Below are 12,094 nucleotides of genomic sequence, written 5' to 3'. Positions count from 1 at the left end.
TTACAGTAGCCCCCAAGAATATAAAATACTTAGGAATAAATCTTACCAGAGATGTTACAGACTTATACATAGAAAACTACAAGACACTACTGCAAGAAACCAAGACAGACCTACATAAGTGGAAAAACATACCTTGCTCATGGATAGGAACACCTAACATTGTAAAAATGTCTATTCTACCAAAAGCCATCTGTAGATACAATGCAATTCCAATCCAAATTCCAATGACGTTTTTTAATGAGATGGAGAAATGAATCACCACCTTCATATGGAAGGGAAAGAGGCCCCGGATAAATAAAGCACTACTGAAAAAGAAGGACAAAGTGGGAGGCCTCACTCTACCTGATTTTAGAAACTATTATACCACCATAGTAGTCAAAACAGCCTGGTACTTGTACAACAACAGATACATAGACCAATGGAACAGAATTGAGAATCCAGACATATATCTATCCACATATGAGCAGCTGATACTTGACAAAGGCCCAAAGTCAGTTAAATGGGGAAAAGATAGTCTTTTTAACAAATGGTGCTGGCTTAACTAGATATCCATCTGCAAGAAAATGAAACAAGACAGTTACCTCACACCATGCATAATAACTAACTCAAAATGGATCAAAGACCTAAATATAAAATCTAAAACGATGAAGATCATGGAAGAAAAAATAGGGACAACATTAGGAGCTCTAATACATGGCATAAACAGTATACAAAACATTACTAACAATGAAGAAGAGAAACCAGATAACAGGGGAGCTCCTAAAATCAAACGCTTATGCTCATCCAAGGACTTCACCAAAAAAGTAAAGAGATTACCAACGAACTTGGAAAAAGTTTTTAGCTCTGACATTTCTGATCAGCATGTGATCTCTAAAATCTACATGATACTGCAAAAACTCAACTACACAAAGACAAATAACCCAATTAAAAAATGGGCAAAGGATATGAACAGATACTTCACTAAAGAAGACGTTAAGGTAGCTAACAGATACATGAGAAAACGCTCAGGATCTTTAGCCATTAGAGAAGTGCAAATCAAAACTACAATGAGATTCCATCTCACGCCAACAAGGCTGGCATTAATCCAAAACCACAAAATAATAAATGTTGGAAAGGTTGTGGAGAGACTGGAACACTTATACACTTCTTGTGGGAATGTCAAATGGTACAAGCACTTTGGAAATCTGGCGCTTCCTTAAAAAGCTAGGATCCAGCAATCCCCCTCCTTGGAATTTATCCTAGCGAAATAATAGCCTTTACATGAACAGATATATGCGCATCCATGTTCATTGCAGCACTGTTTACAATAGCAAAAAGATGGGAACAACCAAGATGCCCATCAACAGATGAATAGATAAATAAATTATATTATGTTCACACAATGGAATATTACTCATTGAAAAAGAACAATGAGGAATCCCTGAAACATTTCATAACATGGTGGAATCTGGAAGGCATTACACTGAGTGAAATTAGTCAGTCTCAAAGGGACAAATATTTTATAAGACCACTATTATAAGAACTCAAGAAATAGTTTAAACAGAGAAGCGAATATTCTTTGATGGTTATAAGAGAGGGGAGGGAGGGAGGGAGGAAGGGAGGGAGGGAGACGGGTTTTCACTAATCAGACAGTAGATAAGAAGTATTTTAGGTGAAGGGAAAGATAACACACAATAGAGGAGAGGTCAGCACAACTGTACTAAACCAAAAGCAAAGAAGTTTCCTGAATAAACTCTTTGAAGGCCAGCGTAGCAGGGGCAGGGGTCTGGGGACCATGGTTTCAGGGGACATCTAAGTCAATTGGCATAATAAAATCTATTGAAACATTCTGCATCCCACTTTGGAGAGTGGCTTCTGGGGTCTTAAACGCTAGGAAGCGGCCATCTAAGATGCAACAATTGGTCTCAACCCACCTGGAGCAAAGGAGAATGAGGAACACCAAAGACACAAGATAATTATGAGCCCAAGAAGCAGAAAGGGACACATAAACCAGAGCCTATATTAACCTGAGTCCAGAAGAACTAGAAGGTGCCTGGCTACAACTGATGACTGTCCTGACAGGGAACACAACAAAGAACCCCTGGGGGAGCAGGAGAACAGTGGGATACAGACCCCAAATTCTCATAAAAAGACCAGACTTAATGGTCTGACTGATACTAGAATGACCCCAGTGGTCATGGTCCCCAGACCTTCTGTTAGCCCAAGACAGGAACCTTTCCCACAGCCAACTCTTCAGACAGAGATTGTACAGGACTATGGGATACACAGTGATACTGGTGAAGAAGGAGCTTCTTGGATCAAGTAGACACATGAGACTATGTTGGCATCTCCTGTCTGAAGGGGAGATCAGAGGGTAGAAGCGGTCAGAAGCTGGCTGAAAGGACACAAAAAGAGAGAGTGGAGGGAAGGAGTGTGCTGTCTCATTAGGGGGAGAGCAATTTGGAGTGTATAGCAAGGTGTTTATAAATTTTTGTATGAGAGCCTGACTTGATTTGTAAACTTTCGCTTAAACCACAATAAAATATTAAAAAAAAGTGTCATGTTAAATCATGAGATTTTCCCATTGAAATAAGGGACAAGAAAGAAGGACCATTATCACTATCCTCTCTAACAGAGCGCCAAAGACCCTGCTAATGCAACAACAGCAGCAGCAGCAACAACAACATAGTTGGGTAATACAGAAGTTGATTGCGGGCACAGGAAATCCATGAGGATCAGCTGACAAACTATCAGAACTTATGCATTTATTCAGCAGGATGGCTAGATAAAACAACAACATACAAAGTAATTACTTTCCTATATGTGAACATAACATAAAGATACAAGCAAACAGATAAATGGAACAAAGAGACCAAAACTGTTAAGCCCTTCCCTTTCTCTCTCAATTTACCATATTATAAAGGGAGCATTTTAAATAAGTGAGGAACATGGATTATTCCATAAATAATGAGAGAATACATTGGTATATATTGTACAAAATTTTTAAGACAAGTCCTTTACATCATTCACAAAATAAATTAAAAATAGATCAAAGATATTCATGTAAATTGAATCATAAGTCTATTAGGAAACAACATATAAGAATGCATATTTGATTTTTAGGTAGAGTAGTCTTTCTACAATAAGTCACATAGCCAAAATCTATTAAGGAAAACAGAAAAAAAAAATTGACATTACAATTAAAATTTAACTAGAGAACAAGAGATTTAGACATGAAATAAAAGCCTAAGAATATTTGTGACATATAATAAGGAGCCGTGGTGACTCAACAGTTAAGTGCTTGGCTACTAACTGAAAGGTTGGTGTTTTAATCTACCCAGGGGCTCAGCAGAACAAAGACCTGGCAATTGCTCCTCTAAAGATTACAGCCTAGGAAGCCCCATGGGAGCAGTTCTACGCTGTCACATGAGGTCAGTGTGAGTCAGAATCAACTTCATGGCACCTAAAAAAATAGGGAAGTATTAATATTTAGTGTGTACAAAAAAAAAAGCCCCACAGATCAGTAAGGACAAAGAAAAATATAGGAATAAATGGAAAGAATGTTTGCATAGATAATTTATTGTTCTTGTTGTTAGTTTTCAACTAGTGGATTCCAACTCATGGTGGCCACTAGCTAAAAGGTTGGCCGTTAAAAACCACCCAAAGGCACCTCAGAAGGCAGGCCTGGAGATCTGCTTCTGGAAGATCACATCCTTAAAAACCCTGTGGAGCAGGTCTACTTTACACACACGGGGTCACCATGTGATAATTCATAACCCAACCCAAAACCCAGTGCCATCGAGTCGATTCTGACTCATAGCAACCCTATAGGACAGAGTAGAACTGCCCCATAGAGTTTCCAAGGAGTGCCTGGCAGATTTGAACTGCTGACCCTTTGGTTAGCAGCTATAGCACTTAACCTCTACGCCACCAGGGTTTCCGTGATAATTCATAGAAGATGAAAAATGAAGATGAAGATAAAGAAAAAGATGATGAAAAATGGCCAATAAATGTTGCAAAAAACAAAAAAAAGCACTCTGTCTTAGGTGGATTCTCTAGAGAAGCAAAGCCTATAAAGCATATATATATAGATAAATAGATAGATTAAAAAAAAAGATAGATATAGATATACATATATATAATATGTGTATATATATGTATATATTATATATGCGCTCCTTGGAAACTCTATGGGGAGTTCTACTCTGTCCTATAGGGTCGCTATGAGTCGGAATCGACTCGAGGGCACTGGGCTGGGTTATGTACATATATGTACATATTATATATGTATATACATTATATATAGGTATATATAGAGAGAGAGAAAGAGATTTATATTAAATAAATGGCTCACGTGGTTGTAGACGCTGGAATGTACCAAGCCCAAGAGTCAGGATAGAAGCTTCTCCTGATTCACACAGATGCAGGGGCTGGTGAACCCAAGACTAGCAGGTCAGACAGCAGGCTTCTTGCTCGTAGGCTGAGAAGATCACCGAACCCCAAGACTGGCAGACAAGATCTCAGGTGAGCTGCTAGCTCAAGTCCCAAGTCAGATGAACAGGGACCAGCTCAGGATCAGACCAAGCAAAAGCCCACGAGCCTTGCCAGAGAGTTCACTTATATACAATGCAGGTCACATCCCCATGGAAAGTCCCTTTTGACTGACTGGCCACTCACAGCAGATCCCATCATGGAGGTGATCACATCATCATTTGACTGCCAAACTACATCCTCACTGCCAAACCACTGAGAATCACGGCCCAGCCAAGATGACACACAACCTTGACGGTCACAATCTCATTCTCAGTGGGTGTACATACATTGCTATTGGAAACGTAAATGGAAGCAGCCTCTTTGCAAGATTAACCTAGTTATTCTGCTTCTAAATATCCGTACCAGGGAAACGTTTGATTACAGCACAAGGAGACACATTGTTCATAGTACCAACAGACGGCTGGCTAAATAAATTATGGCATAATGATTTCATTTACTCGGATCCACAATCAACGCCCATGGAAGTAGCAGCCAGAAAATCAAACAACTTATTGCATTGGGCAAGTCTGCTGCAAAAGAGCTCTTTACAGTGTTAAAAGTCAATGATGTCACTTTGAGGGAGGGCTAAGGTGCGCCTGGCCCAAGCAAGCCATGACATTTTCAGTCACCTCATATGCATGCAAGAGCTGGACCATGAATAAGGAAGAATGAAGAATTTATGCCTTTGAATCATGGTGTTAGTGAAGAATATTGACTCTTTCATGAGCTGCCAGAAGAACGAATAAGTCTATCTTGGAAGAAATACAGCCAGAGTGCTCATGGTAAGTGAGGATGGCAAGACTTCACCACATGCATGTTAGACAGGTTATCAGTCCCTGGAGAAGAGCATCACATGCATTTTGACTTGGACCAGTCCCTGGAGAAGAACATCACGCTTGGTAGAGCAGAGGGTCAGCGAAAAAGAGGAAGACCGCAACGAGATGGACTGACACAGTGGCTGCAACAATGAGCTCAAACATAAAACCGATTGTGAGAATGGTGTAGGACTAGGCGGTGTTTCATTCTGTTGTACATAGGGTTGCTATGAGTCAGGCTGCAGAATTTGGTAAAAATCTTCGGTTTCTTCAACTTTGGCCTCAGTGGTTGGTACATAAATTTGAATAATAGTTGTATTAACTGGTCTTCCTTGTGGGTGTATGGATATTATACTATCACTGACAGCGTTGTACTTCAGTATCGACCTTAAAATGTTCTTTTTGATGATGAATGCAATGCCATTCCTCTTCAATTTGTCACTCCTGACATAGTAGACCATATGATTATTCAATTCAAAATGGCCAATACCAAAATGGCCTTAGTGATAGAAACAATGCTGGAGATCGAATGATAGAATTTTGCAAGACCAATGACTTCTTCATTGCAAATACCTTCTTTCACCAACATAAACAGTGACCACACACATGGACCTCGTCAGATGGAACACACAGAAATCAAATTGACTACATCTGTGGAAAGAGACAATGGAAAAGCTCAATATCATCAGTCAGAACAAGGCCAGGGGCCGACTGTGGAACAGATCATCAATTGCTCATATGCAAGTTCAAGCTAAAACTGAAGAAAATCAGAGCAAGTCCATGAGAGCCAAAATATGACCTTGAGTCTATCCCACCATCTCAAGAATAGATTTGATGCATTGAACACTAGTGACCCAAGACCAGACGAGTTGTGGAATGACATCAAGGACATCACCCATGAAGAAAGCAAAAGGTCATTGAAAAGACAGAAAAGAAAGAAAAGACCAAGGTGGATGTCAGAGGAGACTCTGAAGCTTGCTCTTGAGCATTGAGCAGCTAAAGCAAAAGGAAGAATTCATGAAGTAAAAGAACTGAACAGAAGATTTCAAAGGGCGGCTCGAGAAGACAAAGTATTGTAACGACATGTGCAAAAAGCTGGAGATGGAAAACCAAAAGGGAAGAACACGCTCGGCGTTTCTCAAGCTGAAAGAACTGAAGAAAAACTCCAAGCCTCGAGTTGTAATAGTGAAGGGTTCCATGGGGAAAATATTAAACGACGCAGGAAGCATCAAAAGAAGACGGAAAGAATACACAGAGTCATTATACCAAAAAGAATTAGTCAATACTCAACCATTTCAAGAGGTGGCGTATGCTCAGGAACCGACGGTGCTGAAGGAAGAAGTCCAAGCTGCTCTGAAGGCATTGGTGAAAAACAAGGCTCCAGGAATTGTTGGAATATCAATTGAGATGTTTCAACAAACAGATGCAGCGCTGGAGGTGCTCACTCGTCTATGCCAAGAAATATGGAAGACAGCTTCCTGGCCAACTGATCCATATTTATGCCTATTTCCAAGAAAGGTGATCCAACCAAATGTGGAAATTATAGAACAATATCATTAATATCACATGCAAGCAAAATTTTGTTGAAGATCATTCAAAAACAGCTGCAGCAGTATATTGACAGGAACTGCTAGAAAATCAGGCTGGATTCAGAAGAGGACGTGGAACCAGGGATGTCATTGCTGATGTCAGATGAATCCTGGCTGAAAGCAGAGAATACCAGAAGGATGTTTACCTGTGTTTTATTGACTATGCAAAGGCACTCGACTGTGTGGATCATAACAAACTATGGGTAACACTGCAAAGAATGGGAATTCCAGAGCACTTAGTTGTGCTCTTGAGGAACCTTTACATAGATCAAGAGGCAGTCGTTCAGACAGAACAAGGGGATACTGATTGGTTTAAAGTCAGGAGAGGTGTGCGGCAGGGTTGTATTCTTTCACCATACCTATTTCATCTGTATGCTGAACAAATAATCAGAGAAGCTGGACTATATGAAGAGGAACGGGGCATCAGGATTGGAGGAAGACTCGTTAACAACCTGCGTTATGCAGATGACACAACCTTGCTTGCTGAAAGTGAAGAGGACTTGAAACACTTACTGATGAAGATCAAAGACGACAGCTTTCAGTGTGGATTGCACCTCAACAGAAAGGAAGCAAAAATCCTCACAACTGGACCAATGAGCAACATCATGATAAATGGAGAAAAGATTGAAGTTGTCAAGGATTTCATTTTACTTGGATCCACAATCAACAGCCATGGAAGCAGCAGTCAAGAAATCAAAAGATGCATTGCATTGGGCAAGTCTGCTGCAAAGGACCTCTTCAAAGTGTTGAAGTACAAAGATGTCACCCTGAAGACTAAGGTGCGCCTGACTGAAGCCATGGTATTTTCTAATCACATCATATGCATGTGAAGGCTGGACAATGAATAAGGAAGACCAAAGAAGAGTTGACGCCTTTGAATTGTGGTGTTGGTGAAGAATATTGAATATACTATGGACTGCCAAAAGAATGAACAAATCTGTCTTGGAGGAAGTGCGGCCAGAATGCTCCTTAGAGGCAAGGATGGAGAGACTGTGTCTCACGTACTTTGGACATGTTGTCAGGAGATATCAGTCCCTGGAGAAGGACATCATGCTTGGCAGAGTACAAGGTCAGCGGAAAAGAGGAAGACCCTCAATGAGGTGGATTGACACAGTGGCTGCAACGATGAGCTCAAGCATAACAACGATTGTAACGATGGCGCATGACCGGGCAGTGTTTCCTTCTGTTGTGTGTAGGGTCGCTATGAGTCGGAACCGACTCGACGGCACCTAACAACAACAACCATTCCATTTCAGCTCACCAATGCCTAGGATATTGATCTTTATGCACCCCGTTTTATTTTTGAACACTTCCAATTTTCCTAGATATAAACTTCATGCATTCCACATTCTGATTATTAATGAGTGTTTGCAGCTGTTTCTTCTCATTTTGTGTCATACCACGTGAGCAACTGAAAGTCCCCAAAGCTTGACTCTATCCATGTCTTTAAGGTCGACTCTACTTTGAGGAGGCAGCTCTCTCCCAGTCATATCTTGAGTGTCTTCCAACCTGAGGGGCTCATCTACTGGCACTATATCAGACAATGTTCTGCAACTATTTATAAGATTTTCTCTGGCCAATTTTTTAAGAAGTAGACTGCCACATCCTTTTTCTTACTCTGTCTTAGCCTGGAAGCTCAGCTTAAACCTGCCCAACAAGGATGACCATGCTGGTATTTGAAATACCGGTGGCAAAGCTTCTAGTATCACAGCAATGCTCAAGCCACCACAGTATGACAAAATGACAGACAGGGGTGAAGTGATACAGATTAACTTTTAAAAATGCAGAAAAGCCAAAAACAAATTAAATCCCCCATAATATTTTTATAAAGCCGGAATGACTGTAAAGTTTTTGGAAAATTGTGTTCAAGCTTTCTCCGGATCCACAATCAACACCCGTGGAAGCATTCAAGAAATCAAACGACATATTGCAGTGGGCAAATCTGCTGCAAAAGACCTTTTAAAGTGTTCAGAAGAAAAGCCGTCACCTTGAAGATGAAGGTACACCTGACCCAAGCCATGTGAAAGCTGAATGATGAATAAGAAAGAGCAAGAAGAATTGATGCTAATGAATTATGGTGTTGATGAAGAATATTGAATATACCATGGTCTTGTAAAAAGTACATCCAGAATGCTCCTTAGCAACGAGGAGGGAGGGTTTTCACTTCACATATTTTGGACTTGTTATTACAAGGGACTAGTCCCTGGAGAAGGACATCATGCTTGGTAAAGCAAAGGGTGAGTGAAAAAAGAGGAAAACCTCAATGAGATGGACTGACACTGTGGCTGCAACCCGGAACTCAAACATAGCAATGATTGTGAGGATGGTGCAGGACAGCGCAGTGTTTCATTCTGTTGTACATGGGTTTTCTATGAATTGGAACTGGCTTGAGGGCACCTACCAATAACAGTGTTCTTCGAAGTGCATTTTATGTAGTTGACAATACATTGAATATTTCATTGTGTACCCTTCTTTTTTACTTAATATTTTTCATATTTGGTTGTTCACAGTGTTAAAACTATTTGTAAAATCTTTGTTGTTTGTGTGAATATGTCTGGATTATATTTAATTACTTCCTAAAATTAGATATTTTTGTTGTATACCATGTTTTACTGGTTATAAATAATGCTATAATAAGTGACTGGCATAAATTTTTGTTTTCTTTTCAATTTATTTTTATGGAGTAGACTTTTGAAAGTAGAATTACTTGGTCAAAAATTAGGGATGCTTTAAAGCAACTAATAATTTACCAGATTGTTTCTCATCAGGATTACGTTAATTTAGACTATCTCACCTGTGTTTGGGACTCCCTTGCTTCTTTCCACTGTTGCTAGAACTGGATGTTGTTTTATATCATTGCTAAGAGTTAAAAATTAGATAACATTGGCTGAATTTGCATGTAAATGATAATTAGTGGAATTTGTTAAAATGTTTATTATACATTTATTTTTGGTATTTCTGCAACTACTTCTTCAACAGTCTAAGTTATTTTCTCCTTGGTCTTTATGAATTTGTGTCAATTCTTTACATAAAAATAATTATGCTTTGTCATGTTATTTATAAATTTTTTATGTTGTGATTTTAATCTCCATAGTGTTGTAGATGAATTGTTTAATTTTCTGTAATTGGTTTTTACTTTCTTTCAGAGTAATCGACTCATCATATAATTTCTTCATTTTGTAGTATATATCCAATTTTAAAAATATTTCATAGGTACCAATAAGATGGCTCTTTTTTCATGAAGGGAAACATTCTTAATTTGGTTTAGAGTAAAAACAGTTATACTGTTGTGGACCAGTGAAACCACACTGACTGGATAACTACATTGGAGTTTTATTTTTTTTAATGTTTAATTACATTAATTGTGTTTTGCAATGGTGTAGACTATTTCTTTTTCTATTTTATTTTTTAAAGTAAATGACATAAAAATGTATTTTTAATAATGTTTTATTAAAAATAGGTCAATCATTCACTATTTACAGGTAAACATCAATTCTTTTATTTTTATTTACTTTTATTGATTTTTAAAAGAAAAATATTTATTTGTAGATGTTAATGTTACCTCAGGTCCACTAAATGGACAGTTCTGAGTAAGGAGTAGGCATGCTGCCTTCCAAAGGCCCAAGGCAGCATTTCAATTTAATAGGCTTTTTCTGCATTCAATATTCATGTATTACTATTTTTAGAAATGAGACTTTTAAAAATAGTCTCTTGACAAAGGAACACCTTCAAAATTGGACTCCAACTCTGCTCTTCAAGGTATGTGAAACATTCCGGAAGAAGGTGCCTTTAGTGTAATTATTCGACCTTCTACAGAAGCCGAGTGGAAATTTGTCAGTATTCAGTGGTTAGTTTTGGATGAGAAGAGAATTATATGCCCTGAACCCTTAAGGTCAAAACATGTCAGAAAACAAACTTGGAGTAATTATGTTTTTGCCTGGCATGGCCCTGTTTCTTTAAGTGATGATGTCAGCTTAACACACCTTAGGGGCTTGCTTAGTCTGCATGCTTGCTGTAATATGTAAAGGGCCCTATAACTTCACATGGGGCTAATATGAGATTAGTTTTCTAGAAAAAACTGCGAATACTACTTGAGAACTTGGGTATTATTATTAAAGATATCATGACAGATAAGAGATGATAGAAATGTAAACATTTTAATGTACAGTGTGGTATAGTAGAAAGAAAACTCTACTGGAAGTTAAGAGACTGGATTAGTTCAGTGACTTAGAAGAGCTATTTAAAAGCTCTCTGTCCAGAGATTCTTACATTTGTTGAACCACAGCAGCCTCTGAAGGTCAATATAGACAGGAGCTCATAGAAAAGGTTTGTGGTTATGGCTTTGTCTAATGAAGTGAATATTGAAAATAGAAATAGAAAAGTCCCACTAAAAATAGAAAATCCCACAGAATTTTTAAGAAAATTGTTTCCATGGAAGAGCTACTCAGCAGAAAATATGGGCTAACTTACACAGAAAAGGAAAGATAATTGGGCCGGCAGAACCAAGAACCATGAAGAATTTCTAGAGCAATCCTGGGCTATAATCAAGGCAGTGACAATTGTACCAGGCTGGATTTCAGGCATGTGGAGTCACCATAAGCCAACTAACAACAACATAAACCAGTCACTTCTGTGTGCCTTCTGTCCCCACTCCCCCCTTTTGAATGAGAGTTCTAGAGTGTTTTTCTGATGCCTGTTCCACTACTGCTGTTTAAGTCGTTTATATGAAAGACACCGCTCTGGTGATGTATTGATGCATGACTCGGCCCCTTAATGCACAGGTCTCCCGTTTAAGAGGAAAAACTCTCAAAGAGCTGCCCTTGGGAATCCCAGCTGAGACTTATCCACATGATTTGGATGATGAGATCCTGGACTTTGAGCTGTTGCTGTAATGGACTGAGACTTGGTAGTCTGGATTGTGGGGATGAATGTGCTTTGCATACTTTAGAGATGTGAATTGTTGTAGCCAGGTAGTCTGGGTCGTGGGGATGAATGTGCTTTGCATACTTTAAGGACGTGAATTGTTGTAGCCAGACAGTAGATTGCAGTGGCTTGTGTTTTCCTTCTTGGCTGCAACAAGATCTGCCATCTTATTTGTCTTTCTTCCAATGTTATGTCAAGATTCTTCCCGAGAATCTGGGTGGTCCTGGGCCTATGGTGGAAGTGAAACTATATGAC

This window comes from Elephas maximus, chromosome 18, assembly GCF_024166365.1.
Source record: "Elephas maximus indicus isolate mEleMax1 chromosome 18, mEleMax1 primary haplotype, whole genome shotgun sequence".
Classification (NCBI taxonomy): Eukaryota; Metazoa; Chordata; class Mammalia; order Proboscidea; family Elephantidae; genus Elephas; species Elephas maximus.
Note: the sequence above shows the minus strand (reverse complement) of the source record.